Source organism: Curcuma longa, unplaced genomic scaffold (assembly GCF_044706935.1).
Source record: "Curcuma longa cultivar G26 ecotype Majalengka, Jawa Barat unplaced genomic scaffold, ITB_CL_G26_1.1 contig_23396, whole genome shotgun sequence".
Taxonomy (NCBI): Eukaryota; Viridiplantae; Streptophyta; class Magnoliopsida; order Zingiberales; family Zingiberaceae; genus Curcuma; species Curcuma longa.
This window is the reverse complement of record NW_027432152.1, coordinates 6,822-11,983: the sequence shown is the minus strand read 5'-3', so window position 1 is coordinate 11,983 and position 5,162 is coordinate 6,822. Positions and strand designations below refer to the sequence as shown.

The 5,162-nt window shown below is 38.5% G+C and overlaps 1 pseudogene; it reads left to right on the top strand.

The window, feature by feature from the left end:
* The first annotated feature begins 60 nt into the window (after positions 1-60).
* On the top strand, positions 61-1,183 carry LOC141818115 (uncharacterized; annotated as a pseudogene).
* The last annotated feature ends 3,979 nt before the right edge of the window (positions 1,184-5,162 follow it).

Below are 5,162 nucleotides of genomic sequence, written 5' to 3'. Positions count from 1 at the left end.
AGTTTGTGCGTATTCTTGGCAACCGACCAAATTATATTCCCATTGAGAGAGTGAGAACGCGATGCGCTGCTCGCTTTACTCACTTCGTCTTCGCCCAACCGCCCTCCCTGAACCCTAAAAAAGGACACGAGGAGAGGAGGAATATTGCAGAAACCAACAAGCGATCGATGTCTCTATCTTCCTCTCAGGCAATGGTAGGAAAGGAGGTTGTGACCCTGGAGAGCTTAAGGAAGAAAATGGTGGATTTTGCAAGGGAAAAGGACTGGGAGCAATTCCACAGCCCTAGAAACCTCCTTCTTGCCATGGTACGCTCCTCTCCCTCTCTCAAAATCTCTCCCTATTTTCTTTTTGTTTGGTCTGTGGCATGCATTTGATGAGACCCAAAAAGGGGATTTTGCCTTTTTGGAGACCATTAGATCGGATCACCGTTCTTAGCTGATAAATTTTTTGCCTATTTATGTTTTAAACCCTAAATTGTTGCACTATGATTCCTCCATCTTTATGCTGTTGTTCTGCAGGTAGGATAGGTTGGGGAGTTGTCGGAGATCTTCCAGTGGAAAGGTGAGGTGGCCAAGGGGCTATCGGACTGGGGGAGGAGGAGAAGCAGCACCTGGGGGAGGAGCTCTCTGATGTGCTGCTCTACCTCGTCAGGCTCTCAGACATGTGCAGGGTGGACCTTGGGAAGGCTGCCCTCAGGAAGCTGGATCTCAATGCCGCCAAGTATCCTGTCCACCTTTGCAAGGGCTCCTCCAGGAAGCACACCGATAATCCTTCCGATGCAAACGAGAATCCCAAAAGTGGCGGAGGAGCCCAGAGGGGCTCTGAAACACCACCTAGGGTTCTAGGCTTACTGTAGTCATCGTGTGAATGATACTGTTTTACTGTTCTTGCATTGCATGGGCACCATCTGGGCTGGTGGTGCAGCCATTTCTTACTCCGAAGGCTAATTGACAAAACATAATGTCGTCCTTGTTACTTATCTTTTATGCTGCTAAATGCTTCAGAGATGAAGCCTATTGTCATGATGTCTAGGTTTCTCTTGGTGGAGTTCGTAGTTAATGTACACTAAATTCTGCCATCGGAATCGGGGGCCTACAAAAGTAGAGCTGGTCAGAGAAATGGAGGGATCCAATCAGGGACACTATTCAGAGGCTTCTTGCTGCCATTTGGTACTACTAATGCTCAAGGACTCCTTTTGTAGTAGGCAGTCCCATTAATTTCTTTTGCTATTTGATAACTGTTCTTTCTGGCAATGTTTTCTGCATTTGTAATTTTCTTCCGTGGTAGAAGGCCCTTTGTCTGGTGGTTGTCTGGTCCAAGAGAGTTTGCACGCTTAATTGATGTTTGGGCAAATTTTGGACCCAGAGATGTTTAAGTTTGAAAATTGAACTCACTCTGTACTTAGGGAAGAAGCATACCAAGAAGAGTACATGTTCAGATAATTGGCTTTAATAAAACTGGTTACTGGACAGTATCTTTTGTTATCATGAACACTGTGCTTTGTTCTAATGGACAAGCTAAAATCCAGTGACTAGGTTTTTACTAGGTCTGTCAGTTTAAGAAAAAATTGTAGAAGTTGCCTTGATTTTTTAAAGAATTTCAGTTATCTGTAAGTATGATCTTATTATTTCAAATTCTGTTGTCAATGATATCTAAGTTAGCAAAGATTCTATAATCAAATTGTGCTATCTTGTTAAAACTTTCACAATTTTCTTGTAATCAATTGTGGTTTAGGCCGCTAGGCAAGATTATGCTATTTTTGATTTACTTTCACATTGATAAATTTTCCAATTATGATGGTGAGTTGTTTGCTGTTTCTTGGTTAATCTCACATTAACCAATTACCTCTCCATCTTCTTCCTTTCTAGCTTCCTTGATTAATATTCCGTTATTGGTTTCCACAATTATCAAGACATGCTTTTGTGCGTAGGGCTGTAAATGAGCAAAGCCTAGCTGAGTTTTATATCGTGTAAGGTTGTTTGATTGCTTTCGGGGCATAATTGAGTTTGCAGAAGAGGACAAGAGTTTGAATTTCAACGAAGTCGAAATAATATCCTATTCTGTTGTAGTCAATTGTAACTTTTCGATTCACCTCTTTACAGATATTCTCGATTTACTTTTTCATAGATGGTCATGGAATTGATTGTGTGGGATTTTTTTCATAGATGGTCGTGAAATTGATCGTGTAGGATCGTTGAAGTGGTGGATTACACGAAGAAGAAAAGGTTGTTTGATAAAATAATGGAGTTAAATTAAATCGAGCTTAAAATGAACTACGCATTTAAACGGTTATACTTTGTGTGTGATTTGTTCTCATATGCATATTAGGTTTCCATCTCGGTGGTAACTCTTCTATTTCTTTTTAGACTCAATGTTCAATTTAATTGTGCTTTCTATTTTTATACTTTTTATGAGCACAAATCAAAAGGACGAGCTTTATTTATTTTGAAGGGCGCTCCACTTCACTATTTTGCTGAGTACGTTTATCTAAACGTCTTTCAATATAGTTATCTTTCGCCGATAGCTTTCATTTAATTTCTAAACTGATTGAATACATTATAACAATTATGAAATTGTAATGTTATTTATATTATAATATTTATGCTTTCGTGGTTACTACAACGCATTTGATATATTTAACGTTCAAAAATATTTATAATATATTAGTTATGGTTTCATAATTGTTACGACGTGAATATTATGCGAGTAGGTTGAATCCGTATTGTAATAGTTACGATTTCGTAGTTATTACAATGTGAATGGTAAATTAACAAGATTGATCTACGTTATAGTAATTACGAAATTATAGTCATTACAACGTGAATATTTTTGAATAAATTAAATATGTGTTATAATAATTATGAAATCGTAATCGTTATAACATGTTAAGTATGTTAGACGTGTTTGTAACTGTTACAACATGTGTAACAGTTACGATTTCATAGCTATTACAACGTAAATGTTAGGTGAACAGGTTGAATCTATATTGTAGCAGTTACGATTTCATAATTGCTATAACGTGAATTGTAGATGAATAAGATTGAATCTACGTTATAACAATTATGAAACTCGAACGTGTTGTAGCATTTGTGATTTGTAGCTGTTACAACATATGTAGCAGTTATGATTTGTAACTACTACAACATATATAATAGCTACAAAATCGTAGCTGTTATAATGTGCCTGATCTGTTTAAAAATTAAAGTTTAAGATTTAGATGGGAGACAGTATCCAAGACATTTGGATAAATGTACATAGTAGAACAGTGAGATAAGATATCTTTTTTTTATAAAAAATCTAAATGGAAGGAGCGCCTCCTTGAAGATTTAGAAATAAATGGGTGCTCTTTTTTACTTTTTTTTTTCCCCTAATTTTATATAGAAGTAAGATAATGAAGCTTGTTTTAAAATTTAAAAGTTTTAAAAAGAAAAAAAAGTAACATGTTAGATTGATCTAAAATTTTATTCTCTAATCTTGTGCGTAAAATAGAGAAGCTTGTTTTTAGAAAGGTCATTTTCAAAGGACAATCATGAGGTTTTTGCTTGCTTTAATTTATCTGAGTATATTGAGCAAAGTTGTTTTAAATTTTTGATAGTGATCGAGATTTTTCTTTAAAAAATATTCCGTCAAAGCGATATATATATATATATATATATATATATATATATATATAGGATTTTTCTCTGCTGCGCGCCGCTTCGTCCGCTTCTCGTCCGCGACACCTGACGTGGAAACCTTTTTCCGCTTCGTTCGCTTCCTCCGTGGCAACGAAGCTAAAATCCCACGGCGCCCAAAATTTTCTCCCCATTTCCAAATTCGCCCGCCCGATTCCTTGCTGCCGAAACCCAAAATCTCCACTGCCCTCCACGCCGATCCCAAATCCTCCCTGCCGAACCTTCGCCCTCTTCGCCACAGGAAGACGCCGCCGTCGCCGCCCGCGATCCTTCGCCCCCGCCGCGAGAAGACCTTTCCGTTTGCCTCTCTGCGGAGAAGATGATTCGTGTGGCCCTAAAACCCCACGCTCGCCTCTCTGCTGTGTCGTTGTCGAGTTTGGCCTTTCGAAACCAAAACAAATCCCTAAACCCACCTCCGATCCCGCTGCTACCCAAAATCGCGCAACCCAGAAGCGAAGAAATCGAGCAGCCTCTCCGTAAACCCTAAACCCTTCCCGATCTTGCCGAGGGTTTATGGAGGAGAGGCGCAATTTCTTCGCTTTTGGGCGGCGGTCCTAACCTCGGCGCGGCAATAGAGAGGAAGAAGAGGAGAAAGCTGATCGGCAGGGGCTTGTGAGGCGAGTGAAGCCCTTCGAGCACGGTGGATTGGGCATCTTCTCGGTGGAGAGATGCCGATGTGCTTGTTTTAATACTAGGCACTGGTGGAACTACGAGAAGACTCTCAGAAGATAAAGGTCCTGCTATGTGTATTTTCTTCTTGCTTAATAATCTTCTCTAGGTTCTAGAGTAGTTACGGTGGATTTTAATCTACATAGAACTATAATGTTAAAAGAAAGTTACTATGTCTATCCCTTTTCTTTTCTTATAATTCAAGGCTGAGATGATCTATCTATCATCAATTTATTTGTCTTTTTTCTTGAAAACAAAGGGATCGATACCTTATAAATTGATCTATTTACTTATAATTCAAGTCCCTAAACCCTTTGGTAAATAATTGAAAAAAACTCAAGTACTTTTGCTTTTTTCTTTATTTTGTTGCTGCAGAATCATCCTATTTAACCAAAGAGTAATGATGTCCAGGTATCTGAAGAAAACCTTGGCTTAGCAATCATTGCTTTGGGTGAAATCTTAGCCTTTGCCAATGAAAACAAGGGATCTGTTTCAGCATCTTGCTATGAAATATCTCAAGATCACATATATGACCTTTTGGAACCTAAAGAGCAAGAAGTCTTTATTCTGGAAGATGCTGCCAAGAGAATTCAACTCAAGGGCCTTTCAAAGGTAGTCATTATACTTCTAAAACATGGTTTTCCTAACCTTTGAATGTATGATATGCAAAGGTATCTGTATGTTTGGTTTCAGGTCCCAGTAAGCTCTGTCTCTGATTTCAAAAAGATATATTTTCATGGATATCATGCTAGGAAGGTTTGCCAGATGTCTAATAATAGCACACTCAAGAACCATAGAGGGTTGATTGTGTACTTATAT